Genomic DNA, 18,683 nt, shown 5'->3' on the forward strand with positions numbered 1-18,683 from the left:
AATGCCTGTCCATCTGACTCCAGGGCCGAATTTATATATTATTTCTGTAATATATAAAGTGTTCCAATAAAACAAAATACCAATGACTTAAATTAACAAACAATATAAATATATCTTTCACAGAAAATAAAATACATATAGTTTTAAAGACAGCAAGAGTTGTCAAATATCACTACTAATAGCACTTATTAAAACAGCATGGAGATTCAGGTTTTTTCTTTTTTTTTTTTTTTTTCAATTTGTCAAAGACCCAAACACACTATTGTGAAAAATAGGCTTATGTTTGTTTGTAGGAATATAATTGCTATGCCTTCTCTATGGAGGAGGAACATTTGATAATAATGAAATTTTATCATTTGATAATAATGAAATCATAAATTCACATATACTTACCCTTTGACCCAGTGATTCTGCTTATATAAATGTGACTTACAGGTATATTCCATGGATATGAAATAATTTGAATACAAGGATGCTAAACTCAGCCTTCTTTATAACAGTAAGAGATTAAAAATGACAAATCCAACAATAGGCAACTGGTTAGAAAAATGGCATAGTCATACAGTGGAATATTATAAAGCCAGATTTAAAAAGTAAAAGCATGAAGAACTCTGCATGGGCTGACCTAGAAACACATTGTAGTATGTAGGAAATATATCTGCTGAAGTTTATAGAATTACATCACTTGTATATAAAGGTGGTAATAATATGGTATCTATGCTTATATGTGCATAAAAGTCTCTTGACAAATCCTGACAAATCATTTGTAGGTGAAATTATATATATATATATATATATATATATATATATATATATACCCACTGTGTAAAAAATATATTCACTTATATGTATGTGTGTGTGTATATATGTATATATATATATATATTTGTGTGTGTGTGTATATATATATATATATATATACATATATATATATATATATATGTACCTACAAAGTTAATACCTACACAGGAGAATATGTATAAGTATATATGTGCATACATATGTGAAATAAATGCAGAGCTGCAAATTGAATATCATTTTTTAAAACATTTGGTTTCTTTGTTAGTATGGGTTTTGCAAAGAAAAAAGGCAAAGATGAGATTGATTAGGCAACAATGAAAAAATTGTTTAACTTATTTAAACCAAATATTGTAGGGACATAGGTGCTAATCATTATGATAACACACCTGGATTTCAGGGCTTCTGCAAATGGAGACATATGTTTACTGATAAGTTTTGAGACTGTCTAGTATTGTCATGTAATAGTAAGATCTGTAACTCACAAGCATAGAGCTTTATACTAAATATTCTATAGTTTCATGAGCCCCTAAAAAAGCTGTTCTTAAAAGTATTGTTGAAATAGTGACTGGAAGTCTGGGGAAAAGAGAGTAAAAATAAAACATTTTCAAGAAGGTAAAAAAAAAAGAAGTGAAAATGTACCTATAACAAGCAAAACAAATAAAAAAGCAATATTGGTAATTAAATACAAATAATCCATATGAAATATTTTCTAGGTTTATTTAAATAGAACAATGTTAATTTTAAAGTACAGGTGTTAGTAGAGAAAATGAAAAACAAAATTAGATGCTTCAGGAATTTAAAAGCATTTTCAAGCTGTGTTCACATAATGGCAAATCTTCAGAATGTACAAAGAAGAAATGACAGACTTAGTAGGGGCAATCCTTGAGCCTACAAGCTTAGCAGATATTTTCTATACACCTATGCAGTCACTTATTTAAAAAACAGTAAAAATAGAATAGATTTGATTAATACACTCAACAATATGGACTTCATTGTCATGTTCAGAACCCTACTCTCATCAAATGGAAAAACTCATTTCTTGTGGTAGAGATAGTAGGAAAAAAAAAGATGACTTGGCCTAAAGTCCTGAATTCTAGTTGATCTCCCCATCTGAAGGTCCTTCCGAAGATGATCTTCTTACCATCTGAAGATAACCTTCCCCCAAACAGATCAAAACAGTTTACCATGTACTAGACAATCGGCAGAGGAACTGTTCAGGGTTATCTAATGTATTTCTCATGAAGACATTCAGAACAATGTTCTATAATTCTTCTCATTGCCCAGATTAGATAATGAGGCAGGGAGAAGTTAAGTTATTTGCCTAAGGTCAGGCCCACATCCAGAAAGTTGTGGAGCCAGAATTTGAACTTGGGTTGTCTAAGTTGAAGCCCAGAACACTTGAGTTTACTGCCTCTTTCTTTCATGCCTACCCTTTTGATCTGGTGGTGGTAGATGATGTGGGGATCCTCCCACATAAAGCTGTTTGGACAGAAGTAGCTATCATTTCATTGAAGATGGGCTCAGCCACAAGGGCTGAACTTCCCTGAGCTATTGAGTATAAGAGACTCAAGGATCTTCTGGGTTTTATCTGTCAGTCCTATTTGCCTCTAAATTAGGGGCCACTTTTTCTACTGTCTGAACCATACCTAGTTTTTTTTTTTTTTTTTTAGATTTGTGCGCCAACACTCTCCATGCTCTGTTCCTTGTTTTCTAGGACACTGGTTCAGCCTCCTTAATTTTGGCTTTGCTTATTTCTTCCAACATTGTCTTGTTCAACATAAGATTATCCAGGTGGAACATATGGGGAGATACTTTTGAGTCCTCTGAGAAACAGACACCATGACAAGATTAAATGTGTGAGGGTTTTATTTGGGGGCTTTCCCACAAGAGAAAATCAGGATAAGGCCATAGAGACTTGGAGATATTTCAGAGCATGATGCAAGTCTGAATTCATGTGAAGGAGAGTGAGAAGGAAGTCAGGGTGGAAGACCTGCTGTGTAGTCTAATACAGAGGCTCAGCAAGGCCATCCATGAGTCCCTAAGCCACAGTTTGCCATTACTGGAGTCCTATAACTCTCAGAAATAGGACTGTCTGCACTCAGTAATTAGCTGGAAGCAGCCCAAGGAAGCATGGCTTTGACACAAATGTGGTAATGGATTTCAGAGACCAGTTGCTAGGGCTCTTCATCAATGAAACTCCCTGTAGTTGAAGGTATTCCAAGTGCATTCTCATGACCATTAAATGAGCCAAAAGGTCTTGAATGTGTCAACAACACTGTCATGCATGGTGATTATATTAGTTAGCATTCTCCAGAGAAGCAGAACCAAAATCTATATTCTCAGGATTCTTCAGAGAAACAGAACCAGAATCTATAATAAAAGATTTATTGTAAGAAATTGGCTCACACGATTATGGAAGCTAAGAGGTCCCAAAATCTGCCTTCTGCAAACTGGAGACACAGGAAATTTGGTGGTGTAGTTTTGTCTGAGTCTGAAGTCCTGATAATTAGGAAACCATAGGTGTAAGTTCTGAGTGCAGGGGAAGACTGGTGTCCCAATTTGAACATACATGGAACAAATTCTCCCTTATCCTGTTGTTTGTAAATCTCCAACAGATTGTATAATGCCCACTAATATTGGGGAGGGAAATTTACTTTCCTCTCTCTACAGATAAAATATTAATATAGTCAGAAACACTCTCAAAGAAACATTCAGTAAAATATTTAACCAAATACCTATAAACATCATGGCCACATCAAGGTAGCCCATAAAATTAACCATCATCAATCTATCTCTTGTCAACTTGCCACAGATATACATCTCCTGAAACCATATTTAATCCCTAAGTGACAATAATAGGTCATACTTCCAAAATACATGATAAAACTACCCTGCACAAAACTGAAAATGCACTAATCCCTTCCCCAGAATAGGAGGTGAAAATCCTTGAGTGATGCTTATTATTCCCTGTGATACACTGTAACTTAAATACTACGATGTAAAGTTAACAATATTTAAATACTACAATAATAAGTCAATACATCTTATAATACAGAATAAGGAAATAAGAGAGGGAGTGTCATAACTCTTATTCATATTAATGCTGCTTCTGCCTCTGTATCCATCTTGTTTTCCTATTTCTGTCTTGGCACCTCTGACTTACACATTTTGGGACAGTTCCAAACTGTGAACTCTACTCAGTTTCTATTTTCACATTCTAGCTACATAAGGGTCCATATCCTGAACGGCTTGATGACCTTACTTCTGCTTTGAGCCTGGTGAACTTGATAATATAATTCCTGAGTTCCTACTAAACCCCTCCACTCCCTTCAAATTAACCAATCTAGATTGTTGCAGGAAACCCACCTATGTAATACCCTAGAACCCCAAAAGTCTTCAGCTAAGTGGTCCATCCTTATCTCTTTTGCTCCCCACCATCTGACCAAACGTGCAGGTCCCAGGCAGCCCCTACTTTTCCTATTTGCCCTGTGATTCATGCTGCCCCCTTTTCTCAGGGATCTGTGAATAAGGAATTCATTATTTCGGCCTTTTCAATCTAAGTGTCCCTCACTCTGCCAAACTTGACTACACCAAATCTCACTTACATACTCCAAACAAGAAAACACTGAAATTTGGCCTCACTATTGGCAAAGGGCATCTTGGAATTCCTTTTCACTGTTCTTGACTGACTAACTTGATAACCAGGGTTTGATGACCGTCTGGGAATCTGGGAAGGATCAAAGAGCTTCTGGCTGAGTGTTGCTGGGTCTGCCTATGTTGAAACTAGAAACCAAGACCAGGAATTTTACTAAATTATAAATTCAAATTATTCTTAGAGAATTTGTATGAAGGGTTGGTGAGAATGTAGAGAATTCTTATAATTTTATGTTGCTGCAGCATGATTATTTTTTTCTTTTTTTATTTCAGCCTATTATGGAAGTACAAATGTTTAGGTTATGTATATTACCCTTGTCCCACCATAGTCTGAGCTTCAAGCATGTCCATCCCCCTGATGGTGAGCATCATACCCATTATGTGTGTATATACCCATGCCCTCCTCCCCTCTCCCATATTCCCGACACCTGATGAATGTTATTGCTATATGTGCACCTAAATGTTGATCAGTTAAGAGCTGGAACTCATTCTACTAAGTTAAGTATCCCAAGAGTGAAAAAATAAGATTATGTTTTTAATATGTGTAACTATCTTATGCCAGAAATAAGGCTCAGTCATTCTTGACATAGTGTCCAGTTCTCCGCTTCCTCCCAGTTGCTTTATGTGGTTGTTCCAGATATATACCTTGTACATATTCCCTATGAGAAAGCCCAATACAATCTACCTGACTCACATCACTGATCCCACACCTGGTGTGGACTGTGCAGCTCTGCCACAGTGACCATATCCCAGTCATGATGTGTCCTTCTGGGACTCATGCCTACTTGCTCTAAACAAACCAATTAAAACTTCCCGTGGGAAACCTGCTTGAGTAACACACTGGATCCCATTAAATGCTTTGGCCCTTGGGACCCTTGCTTGCTGTCCCCACACTGGTTGAGTGTATGTATCCCAGACGGCTCCTCCTTCCCCTTGGCCATGCCTGGCATGCTGCTCTCTTCTCAGTATGATTGTAAGTGATAAAAACAGATTCTCTTATTTAGTGTGTTTTGTTGTGCTGCCTCCTCTGTCTCTCACCTGACTGACACCCCAGAACCTAACTCTCTTTCTAGTCAGGGCTCTTCTAGAGAGTGGCTATCTTGGTAGGAATGAAGTGGACACAGGTCAGACAAGAGCCACAAGGGTTTCTACCAATGTAAACATGTTCCCTGTGAGAGGACCACCTGGTTACTGGTCAGACACTAAGGCAATAGGCCATCAACCAGGATAAATAAGTATCCTATGTAAAGCACACTGTAAACATCCACAACCACTTCCCCTGGCTACCTGTCAGGAAAGGGCAAAAGTTTATAGCCACTCTCCAGAGACAGACCTCAGGGCCAAATTAGAGGAAAATCACCACAAAGAAGGGGGAATATTGGTTGCTATATGTGTTTAATACTGGGTCAGAGTTACTACTAATGAACACCGAGAAGAGACAATTAGGAGGCATAACCAATTCCTGAAAATCTATAATATATTAAAGGACTGCCAGAAGTTATGGGCCTAATTCTTAATATGGTCATCATAACCCTCAGCCATACACTCTGAGGGCTTGAACTAAATATAGACAAACTTACAAAGTAGAAGAGAGGGTTATATTATGCTCACATGATGAGGATATACCCTCAGCCTAGTGGACTGAATAAGAAGAAAAATCATTATCCTTACTTACTTGGGTTTTCAGGGCCTTGAAGAAGGCTCATCCCGCTATAGCAGTGATTACTGCTGAAGCTCAGTGGCAATGGAAAATCATTGAGGATGTTTGTGCCTTTTTACATAACATTGATGTGTCTCAGTAGGTATATAATTTCTGTGATTATCCCAAATAATGATTATATTGAATTTATCTTCAGCCAAGAGGAGGCCCCTTTTGACCCTCAGTAAAGAAATTTATATTTTAGAGGGGGAACCCCCCAACTACCATGAGCAATCCTCAATTTGGTGGGCACGATTCAGGCTACTCAAGATGCTTTAGAGGAATATGGATTTGCTGGCTGGCCATCAGAGAGGCATAATTCCTGGATAACAAATATTATGATACCAGGGTGATTTGTCTCTTATAGGGGGCCTGGGCACACCACCCCAATGCCACCATCACAATTATCTTGACTACTGTGCATCCCATTACCACCCTTAGAGCACCTAGTCACCCCTTATATTGGCAATTAAGGGATATGGAGTGCCAAACAATTTAATTTTAATTTCAGGACAACCGGAATCCAAATTTAAACACTTAAGAAAGGCTCTAATGCAAGGACAGCCACAATTTCAAACTAATAAGGAGGGTGCACTAAGACCTCTGGTGTTGCTCAAGGTAATATGGCCCCAGTCATGCTGTGACATAGCCTGACCTTCAAATGTGGATGCTTGTAGCTGATGAAGGCTGCAAGATGGTGGATTTTTAAGTATCTTATTCTTCCTAGATTTATAATTGTATCTTCTCTGAGGAAGAGCTTTCACTTTCACTTCATTTATTTTTTTATCAGTAGAAAAACATGAATCTTTATTCAATTGGTTATAATCTGTTATTATCATTATTTGTTTTAACAATGGAATTACCCAGACTTGTTCCAAGGGAGACCACGCAAACTGACTTCGGTATCCCTTTGGCATATAACTATCTTTTTAAAACTGTTTCCTTATGTTTTTTTTTTATTATTATAACAAGATGTTTTGGGCTCATTTTGTGCTTTTCCTGTCCCAAACCTGAAATCAGCCATTTTTCCAAAAAGCTTTGGTTCCTTTTATGGAGAATAGAACTGTTGAAAACAAATATTGGTGCCAGGTGTACATATTGAAACTAGGGTATCATTTATTATTGTTTATAGCCACTCCCAGAGGATAACTCTGTATGTACAAATATGCATGAACATATATAGACATATATGTATATACATAACTATACCTGTCTACATATTAAAAACCAGTAATTCATACTAGTCAAATACCAGGAAGTTTAATCCTGTTTTCTTCCACATTGTCTTTGTGACTCCTCTTCTCAAAAATGGGAAATCTGCCCCCCAATATCCTAAATACATGTATTCATTTGCCCAATGGCATAATTCACAGAAAGATGCTTTTCTAACCCTTGTGTTTGTCCTGTCAAAAGGAAACCAACTAACTATAAATCAATATTTGTTTATGTTTCTTATTTTCTTTTGTCTGAACCAGTCAAAACACTGGATCGAATTTTACTTGGATAAGTTCCTTTTTATGCCTTTGGTATGGGTTTGTTATTCATTTCAAATAGAGTTTGGTTCAATTGTTTGGTATGCATTCAAGTTATGGAATGGATTGTATTTTTGGGAAAATTCATAGGTTGTAGGCCTAATTCTCAGTACCTCAGAATGTGATTGTCTTTGGAGATGGGGCTTTTAGAAAGGTGAACAAATTAAAAAACAGTAGGACCTAATCTAGTATGACTGGTGTACTTATAGGACAAAATCTGGACACAGACATGAACAGAGAAAATAATATATGAAGACATAGAGAGAAAACAACCATCTGCAAGCCAAGGAGAGAGGCTTCAGAAGAAACCTTGCCTTCTGCCAACACCTTATCTTGTACTTCTAGCATCCGGAACTGTGAGGAATTACATTTCTGTAGGTTATGTCACCCAGTTTGTGGTATTCTGTTATGGCAGCAGTGGCCTGGGCAAACAAATACAGCAAAGTTTCCCTCCTTTTTTCCTGATTTTTATGTTTAACACATTGACTGCCACATTAGAAAAAAAAAATCCAAGGGGCCATGGTGTTTTATGAAGAAAATAGAATAAAACTATTAAAACAAAATGATCCATTCTAATGAAAAGTTGATATTTTTATTGCTTTCTATGTGTGAGTTTTATGCAACTCACGTGGCAATAGAATCAATTTTTACACTGCATACCACATAAGTTGTATGTGGCTCATCACATGCCTCTTGAATTTGTTTCTGACAATGGAGTGTTCATATGCTTCATGAGGCCTGGAGCTCAAAACTAGAATGGGTTCAATACAACTTATATGACAGTTAATGTGTTAATTGGGTGAGATATTGGCATAATTCCACATAATTCAGAATTACACAAAAATAATTCTTAGGTAATTATCAATCCTCCATTCCTCTTTCAGATAACGAAACTATGGTCAAAGAATTAAAAAAAAAAAAAAAAACAATGCTGGATTAAGTCTAATACAAAACAAACCTAAATAAAGTAATAGAATACTGAAGAAGGAAATTAATATAGCTTCTACACAGGAACAATATAATTACCAAAATTAAAACTTAGTGGATGAGTCTGGCTGATGTTTGGACACAGCACAACAAAAATAGTGTTTTAATATAGATCATGGGAAATTATCCAAATACTATTTAAGGAAGAAATGGGTGAAAAAATAGAGAAAGTAATTCTAAGAGACATGGAGGATGGAGTGCAATGTTCCCATTGATATTTATTCAGAACATTTGAGAACTAAGAAAATACCTAAATCTACAGACTCAAGAAACCTAAGAAAACTCAAGAAGAATTTTTAAAAAGTAAATCAACACTTGGCCCCTTGCTGGTGTTACATGAGAAAACTAAAGACAAAGAACAAAATGTTAAAATAAATGTTGTGATCAAATGAGTAGCGGATAGATTGACAGCTGCTTGTCAGTAACAACAAAGCAATCCCGGAAAGAAAATATTATGCATAGAGGAAAAGAAAATACCTTCCAACCTGGTCTTCTATACCTCATGTGGTTTTTAGACTTTTGTAACTTCATTATGACAGGAATTCTCTTAGACTTCAAATCTCTGTGGTCCCTGGATTTTGAATTATATCTCCACTGCCTCAGGATGGACAAATATCTTCTTGGTAAAAGCAGCTTCAGTTATTGTGTTTACGTTTATAGGTTCATAATTTCTCTGAAAATAATTATCTGATATTCTTACTATCTTGGCAACTGTTGATTGGTTTCAGAAAGAGGAAAACAAACATTTCACAAAATAGAGAGGTATGGGTAGATGTAATCACTAGACTTTGAAGGAAGAGCCTTTTGCCTAATACATGCAAGAACTTTGAAATTATTGTTCTTTGCTTCCACAGTTTCATAGCAGGGAATCCCACAGAGATCTCTATAATCTGCAGACATCTAGACAATGTAGATTTTAGGATCCTCAGATTTTAACTTCTTTAAGAAGTTTCTATTTTTCTACAACTGAATATTAGCAGTATATACTATGTAAAAAATCCCACAGGAATAATAAGAAAATGTTTAAAACACACTTGGTAATAGGTAAATAAAAGAGGAATCTCACACTAACAGCGACAACAAAATCAATATTTGCCATTTTAATTAGTTAAAATTATGCGATTTCTTTGGTATTAAGCCATATTAAAGAAAACAAAATGAACAAATTTGAGTATAAAAAGTCTATACTTAAATACAGGAAGCAAAAGCCCGATAGAAACACAAGGCAATGCTATGAGAAAAATATACACGTAAGCAATAAGTATATGAATGAACACTCAATCTCACTAGATGCTGAGAAGTGCTTCAGTGCACATTTAAGGAGCAAGAAAAAGCAGTTTTCCCCTTCAGATGATGGCACAGTACAAACAAGGGAATTTGAGGAGTTAAAAGGCAAAACCATAGCGTGGTGCAGAGATAACCCGAATGTCACAGCGAGGCTGCCTGCAGCCCTGAACGCTGGAGCCCAGACACCGCGTGTAAGCGGAAGTACACCCGGAGCATTGTGGGAACTGTAGTCCATAACAAGTCCACCCTGGCCATTCCGTTTCCGTTCGCCATGGCAGAGTTCTGCGAAGTCGGCTGAACCCTAAGCCAAAGGCGACTTGTTCCACACTGTGCTCAGAGTAGTTCCCAATCGTGCAACTTTCAGGCGATTTGTGCCCGGGAGTGGAATTAAGATTGTGGCAGGGTGGGGGGTTTAGATCAGAAGGTCTGCGCCGGCAAGTATTCACAAGCGCCCTTGGCTTTTAGATGTTCTTGTCCCCTGCGTAGAGAAGAGAGCGCATGCGCATGCGCATGCTCCTCAGGACAAGTCGGAGTCAGGTAATAGCTGCTTTTCCATAACCTCATGAAAAGGGGACCCTCCCTAGATAGTGAAAACATGGAATGTTTGCATGGTTAAACAGGCTGTAGAAGTCTTATGGGGAGGCTAAACTAAGTGTTTAAGTTCCAACCATCGTGTTAAGCAAGAGCTTTGCACCCCAACCTGAAGCAAAGTTTCCAGATCTGTGTCTTGAACTCCTAAAGGCCAGGATGAAGTCTACTAAGTTTGTGTCCCTTGCCCAGCATTTTCCAGCCACTTTGGATACGTGAGTCTCTTGTGCACCTCAGGCATTGACTGCAGTGATTCCTAGCCCTTCTATTGTGCCTCTGTGGGTCTAGCAGTGGGCAGATCCTTTTGGGACCCTTCTGCCACGGCCATTTGCTCTATTCCTGAGCAGATCTTGGTAGGCCATTAGTTTGCAAGAGTGAGATCCACCAGTGCAGTCACCCTTTTTCCTGTAGACTAAGTAAGTGCTCATCATATGGCAAGTGATCAGAGATTGATTTTTGGTCCTCAGAGTAAATCCTCCCTCCCTCAAGGTAGAGTTTACTCTTGGTGCACAGCCCCTACTGCAATTCAAAGTGCACATTCTAGAAACTGAAAGAGAAAGAAGCACCCTAATCAGAAAGAATAGGTTCTAAAGGGATATTCCTCTGACCTGAGATGTCTGGCAGCAAATTAAAGGGAGAATTTAGAGTTACCAAAGCAGCCAGACTGAGATTCCCTGGTCTGCATTCTTTCTGGACTTTCTGGCTCAGGAAGAGGATGGTTTGAGAGACCGCCCCACCTCCATAACGAGAAAGACAATGGACAGCTACACACTAAAGCCTGAGTCAGGAGGTGAAAGTTTCAGAAGAGTTTGGGTGGGAAAAGGAGCAAAAGAACTTTCAAGGTGGGTATTGAAGAAAATGAGGGCTGAGGTTACAGGTGCACTAATGGCTTCAGTGGATGAAAATGTTCACTTCATTCTTGAAGCTGTAATTGTCTACACTGGGTTGGGCCTGTTCTTTTCTCTGTCAACTCGGACTTGTCTACATTTCCACTTACAGGTGAGTTCATTTTTCTTGCTCCTCAAATTCTCAGAGTTGGCTGATATGTGCTCATTTTTAGAATAAAGGAAAACAGATTAGTATTTACTAAGCACGTAATGTTTGTCATGTATTCTTTGACAATATACCAATTCTTGCATTTTGTCTTAGGGGAACTGCAGTGCTTTGAGAATGAATAAAATCTCTCAGAGATATTAAGAGAAATATTCATAGTCATAGGTGTTATAATAATTAATTTGTGAGAAATATATTTTAAGGATACTTATATCTTTTGGTTATCAAAATGTTCACCACTACTCATAGCATGCATGTATGATTCCTACATAAAGCAGTTACTACTATGAGGCTGCAAAATTGTGAATTCTTAACTGTATTATTGTTTCTAGATTTATAATTATTTTTCCAGTGAAGAAGAGCTTCAACTTAGACTGTGTTTACTTATTTTTCTATCAGTATTAAATTATAAAATTTTATTTTTTTCAATTGGTTATTATCTGTTATTATCATTATTGATTTTGATGTTGAAATTACCCAGACAGGTCCCATGGGAATCCATTCAAACTGACTTGTGTGTTATTTCAACATATACCTATTTTTTTTTTTAGTATTTCCTTATATTTTTAATACACCAGTATATTTTAAAAAGAACCATTTTGTTCTTTTGCTGTCCCTGTCCTGAAATCAGCGATTTTTCCAAAGATCCTTGGATTCTTTTAATGGAGAATGGAATTTTTGAAACCAAATCTGGGTGCTAGGTGTGTAAATGGAAAGGAGGGTATCATTTGTCATTTTATAGGCCCACCCAGTGGATAAATCTATGTACAAACATGCATGAACGTATATACACATGTATATATTCATATATCTATGTTGGTCTATATATTAAGAACCACTAATTCATACTGAAAAATAGTACACTATACTAGAGTTCATTGATCTCTTCTTCCTCACTTTCTTTATGACTCCCCTTCTGCAACATAGGAAATTTGGCTCCTAAGATCCTACATATATATGCTTATTTGCCCAGTGCTGTAATACACAGAAAAGAGTTTTTCTAATCCTGTGTATATCCTGTGAAAAACAAACCTACAAAATGTAATTCAGTATTTGTTTATGGTTCTTATTTTATTATGTCTGAACCAATCAAAACACTGGATCAAATTTTACTTGGATAAGTTCCTTTTTATGCCTTTGGTATGAGTTTGTTATTCATTTGAAATATAGTTTAGTTCATTTGTTTGGTTGGCATTCCAGTTATGGAATGGATTGTATTTTTGGGAAAATTCATAGGTTGTAGGCCTAATTCTCAGTACCTCAGAATGTGATTGTCTTTGGAGATGGGGCTTTTAGAAAGGTGTACAAATGAAAACACAGTGGGCCCTAATCTAGTATGACTGGTGTACTTATAGGACAAAATCTGGACACAGACATGAACAAAGAAAATAAAATATGAAGACATAGAGAGAAAACAACCATCTGCAAGCCAAGGAGAGAGGCTTCAGAAGAAACCTTGCCTTCTGCCAACACCTTATCTTGTACTTCTAGCATCCGGAACTGTGAGGAATTACATTTCTGTAGGTTATGTCACCCAGTTTGTGGTATTCTGTTATGGCAGCAGTGGCCTGGGCAAACAAATACAGCAAAGTTTCCCTCCTTTTTTCCTGATTTTTATGTTTAACACATTGACTGCCACATTAGAAAAAAAAATCCAAGGGGCCATGGTGTTTTATGAAGAAAATAGAATAAAACTATTAAAACAAAATGATCCATTCTAATGAAAAGTTGATATTTTTATTGCTTTCTATGTGTGAGTTTTATGCAACTCACGTGGCAGTAGAATCAATTTTTACACTGCTTACCACATAAGTTGTATGTGGCTCATCACATGCCTCTTGAATTTGTTTCTGACAATGGAGTGTTCATATGCTTCATGAGGCCTGGAGCTCAAAACTAGAATGGGTTCAATACAACTTATATGACAGTTAATGTGTTAATTGGGTGAGATATTGGCATAATTCCACATAATTCAGAATTACACAAAAATAATTCTTAGGTAATTATCAATCCTCCATTCCTCTTTCAGATAATGAAACTATGGTCAAAGAATTAAAAAAAAAAAAAAACAATGCTGGACTAAATCTAATGCAACACAAACCTAAATAAAGTAATAGAATACTGAAGAGGGAAATTAATATAGCTTCTACAAAGGAACAATACAATCACCAAAATTAAAACTTAGTGGATGAGTCTGGCTGATGTTTGGACACAGCACAACAAAAATAGTGTTTTAATATAGATCATGGGAAATTATCCAAATACTATTTAAGGAAGAAATGGGTGAAAAAATAGAGAAAGTAATTCTAAGAGACATGGAGGATGGAGTGCAATGTTCCCATTGATATTTATTCAGAACATTTGAGAACTAAGAAAATACCTAAATCTACAGACTCAAGAAACCTAAGAAATCTCAAGAAGAATTTTTAAAAAAGTAAATCAACACTTGGCTCCTTGCTGGTGTTACATGAGAAAACTAAAGACAAAGAACAAAATGTTAAAATAAATGTTGTTATAAAATGAGTAGGGATGCACTCATTGCATTGTCCCAAAAAAAAATAAAAAAATAAAAAAAAATAAAATAAAATGAGTAGCGGATAGATTGACAGCTGCTTGTCAGTAACAACAAAGCAATCCCGGAAAGAAAATATTATGCATAGAGGAGAAGAAAATACCTTCCAACCTGGTCTATACCTTATGTGGTTTTTAGACTTTTGTAATTTCATTATGACAGGAATTCTCTTAGACTTCACATCTCTGTGGTCCCTGGATTTTGATTTATATCTCCACTGCCTCAGGATGGACAAATATCTTCTTGGTAAAAGCAGCTTCAGTTATTGTGTTTACGTTTATAGGTTCATAACTTTCTCTGAGAATAATTATCTGATATTCTTACTATCTTGGCAACTGTTGATTGGTTTCAGAAAGAGGAAAACAAACATTTCACAAAATAGAGAGGTATGGGTAGATGTAATCACTAGACTTTGAAGGAAGAGCCTTTTGCCTAATACATGCAAGAACTTTGAAATTATTGTTCTTTGCTTCCACAGTTTCATAGCAGGGAATCCCACAGAGATCTCTATAATCTGCAGACATCTAGACAATGTAGATTTTAGGATCCTCAGATTTTAACTTCTTTAAGAAGTTTCTATTTTTCTACAACTGAATATTAGCAGTATATACTATGTAAAAAATCCCACAGGAATAATAAGAAAATGTTTAAAACACACTTGGTAATAGGTAAATAAAAGAGGAATCTCACACTAACAGCGACAACAAAATCAATATTTGCCATTTTAATTAGTTAAAATTATGCGATTTCTTTGGTATTAAGCCATATTAAAGAAAACAAAATGAACAAATTTGAGTATAAAAAGTCTATACTTAAATACAGGAAGCAAAAGCCCGATAGAAACACAAGGCAATGCTATGAGAAAAATATACACGTAAGCAATAAGTATATGAATGAACACTCAATCTCACTAGATGCTGAGAAGTGCTTCAGTGCACATTTAAGGAGCAAGAAAAAGCAGTTTTCCCCTTCAGATGATGGCACAGTACAAACAAGGGAATTTGAGGAGTTAAAAGGCAAAACCATAGCGTGGTGCAGAGATAACCCGAATGTCACAGCGAGGCTGCCTGCAGCCCTGAACGCTGGAGCCCAGACACCGCGTGTAAGCGGAAGTACACCCGGAGCATTGTGGGAACTGTAGTCCATAACAAGTCCACCCTGGCCATTCCGTTTCCGTTCGCCATGGCAGAGTTCTGCGAAGTCGGCTGAACCCTAAGCCAAAGGCGACTTGTTCCACACTGTGCTAGGAGCCCTTCCTGGTCGTGAAGCTTGCAGGCGATTTGTTCCTGGGAGTAGAATTAAGTTTGTGGCGGGGTAGGGCGTTTAGATCAGAAAGTTTGGGACGGCAAGTATTTACACCGCGGGTGGCGCTGATGACTCCTTGCTAGAGGCGAGAGCGCATGCGCATGCGCATGCGCATCCTTCCCCTGATGGTTGGAGTGAGGTAGTGGCTGCTAATTGGCACCGTTACCTAAATGGGTCTTTTACTGGGTAGTGAAGACACCCAAAGTTTGCATGGTTAAACAGGCTTTAGAAGTCTAATGGGGAAGCTAAAGAAAGTGGTTACATTCCTCCCATCTTATTAAGTAAGACCTTTGCACCCCAACTGGAAGCAAAGGTTGCTGTCTTGTGATCTGAGTCTTGACCCCCTAAAGGCCAGGGTGTAGTCTGCTAAGTTTGTGTCCCTTGCCCAGCATTTTGCAGCCACTTTGGATACGTGAGTCTCTTGTGCACCTCAGGCATTGCCTGCAGTGATTCCTAGCCCTTCTATTGTGCCTTTGTGGGTCTAGCAGTGGCTGATCCTGTTGGGACCCTTCTGCCACGGCCATTTGCTCCATTCCTGAGCAGATCTTGGTAGGCCATTAGTTTGCAAGAGTGATATCCACCAGAACAGTAACCCTTTTCTCTGTAGTTTAAGTAAGTGGTCATAATATAGTAAGTGAACAGAGAGTGACTTTCATCCTCAGAGTAAATCCTCCCTCCCCCAAGGTAGAGTTTACTCTTGGTGCACAGCCTCTGCTGTAAGACAAAGTGCATATTCTAGAAACTGGAAGAGAAAGAAGCACCCTAAGCAGAAAGGATATATTCTGAAGGGATATTCCTCTGACCTGAGACATCTTGCAGCAAATTAAGGGGAGAATTTAGAGTTACCAAAGCAGTGAAACTGAGATTCCCTGGTCTGCATTCTTTCTGGACTTTCTGGCTCAGGAAGAGGATGGTTTGAGAGACCGCCCCACAACCATAAAGAGGAGACAATGGACAGCTACACACTAAAGCCTGAGTCAGCAGGTGAAAGTTTCAGAAGAGTTTGGGTGGAAAAAGGAGCAAAAGAACTTTCAAGGTGGGTATTGAAGAAAATAAGGGCTGAGGTTACAGGTGCACTAATGGCCTCAGTGGATGAAAATGTTCACTTCATTCTTGAAGCTGTAATTGTCTACTCTGGGTTGTGCCTGTCACTCACATCTTCTTTTATCTCTGTCAGCTCTGCCTAGTCTACGCTTCCCCTAGAGAAGGCCATGAGCCTGATACAGGTGAGTTCATTTTTTTTGGTATTGAAATTCTCTGAGTTTGCTGATATGTGTTCCTTTTTAGAATAAAGGAAAACATATTAGTATTTACTAAGCACATAATGTTTGTCATGTACTTTTAGACATTATACAAATGCTTGTATTTTGTCTTAGGGGAACTGCAGTGCTTTGAGAGTGAGTAAACATTCTCAGGGATATTAAGAGAAATGTTCATACTCACAGGTGTTATAATAATTTGTGGGAAAATATTTTAAAGATACTTATATCTTTTAGTTATCAAAATTTTAACAACTACATATAGCATACATGTATGATTCCTACATAAAGCAGTTAATACTATGAAGGCTGCAAAATTGTGGCTTCTTAACTGTATATTCTTTCTAGATTTATAATTATTTTTCCAATGAAGAAGAGCTTCAACTTTGACTTAATTTATTTATTTTCTTATCAGTATTAAATCATGTATTAAATCATATTTAATGGGTTATAATCTGTTATTACCATTATTGATTTTGATGCTGAAATTACCCAGACTTTTCCCATTGGAGTCTATTCAACCTGACTTGGGTATAATTTTCACATACATGTATTTTTTTAAGTGTTTCTTTTTTTTTTTTTTTTTAATTATTTTTTTTATTTTGGCATATTATGGGGGTACAGATTTTAAGGTTTCAATAAATGCCCATTTCCCCCCCCCAAAAGTCTGAGACTCCATCATGACCATCCCCCAGATGGTGCACATCTCACTCACTATGTATGTATATACCCGCCTCCCTCCCCCCTCCCACCTGCCCAATACCCTATTACTGTAGCACCTATGTGTCCACTAAGTGTTTCTTAATTGTTTTAATGTGTCAAGATGTTTTAGGCTCATTTTTTTTCTTTTCCTGTCCCATTCCTGAAATCAGCAATTTCTCCAAGGAGCCTTGTTTTTTTTACTGGTGAATGGCATTTTTGAAACCAAATCTGGGTGCTAGGTGTGTAAATTGAAAGGAGGGTATCATTTATAATTTTTATAGGCCCTCCTAGGGGATAAATCTATGTACAAACATTCATGAATATATATAGACATATATGTGTACACACGTATATGTTTCTACATATTAAAAGCCATTTATTCATACTGATACTAGTCCACCACTTTGGAGTTCATTCATGTTTTCTTCCTCTGTGTGTGATTCTCCTGTCCAAAATAGGGAATCTGGCTCCTAATATCCTAAATATATGTACTCATTTGCCCAATTCTATGATATACACAAAGGATTTTTTCTAACCCTTGTGTCTGCCCTGTCAAAAACAATCCTGCTAACTGTAATTCAGTATTTGTTTATGGTTCTTATTTTCTTATGTCTGACAAGTCATAACACTGGTTCAAAAGTTTCTTGGGTAAGTTATCCCCTCCCACCACCACTCTGGTATTGAGTTTTTATTCAGTTAAAATGTAGTTTAGTCCATTTGTTTGTGTTTGTATTCCAGTAATGGAATCGATTGTCTTTCCCCAAAATTCATTTGTTGTAGCTCTCTCAGTGCCTCACAATGTGATTGTCTTTGAAGATGGGGCTTTTAAAAAGGTAACTAAATTAAAATACTGTTGATCTTAATCTATTATGACTGCTATCATCATGAGAGGAAATTTGGACCCAGAGAAGAACAGAGAAAAAAAAAAACACAGTGAGATATCCCTTAACTCTAGTGAGAATGGCATTTATCACTAAGTCTCAAAACAATAAATGTTGGCATGAATGTAGAGGGATAAGAACAGTCATACACTGCTGGTGGGACTGGAAACTAGTACAACTTCTGTGGAAAGTATTATAGATGGACCTACCTCAAAGAACTAAAAGTAGAACTATCTTTTGATTCAGCAATTCCACTACTGGGTATTTACCCAAAGGAAAAAAATAACAGTGCATAAAAAGGACATCTGCATTTGAATGTTTATAGCTGCAGACTATACAGGTGCAAACTTGTGAAAACAACCC

The 18,683-nt window shown here is 37.1% G+C and overlaps 1 long non-coding RNA gene across 1 annotated transcript in view; it reads left to right on the forward strand.

Moving 5' to 3' along the window:
• Positions 1-955: 955 nt before the first annotated feature.
• Positions 956-18,683, forward strand: part of LOC105871315 (uncharacterized) — a 31,877-nt gene continuing 14,149 nt past the window's right edge. The window contains exons 1-2 of the long non-coding RNA XR_001154022.3: positions 956-16,514; positions 16,656-16,704. This is a non-coding gene — a long non-coding RNA (uncharacterized LOC105871315). The remainder of the gene's footprint in view (positions 16,515-16,655; positions 16,705-18,683) is intronic.

The sequence above is a fragment of the Microcebus murinus genome, chromosome 7 (genome assembly GCF_040939455.1).
Source record: "Microcebus murinus isolate Inina chromosome 7, M.murinus_Inina_mat1.0, whole genome shotgun sequence".
Taxonomy (NCBI): Eukaryota; Metazoa; Chordata; class Mammalia; order Primates; family Cheirogaleidae; genus Microcebus; species Microcebus murinus.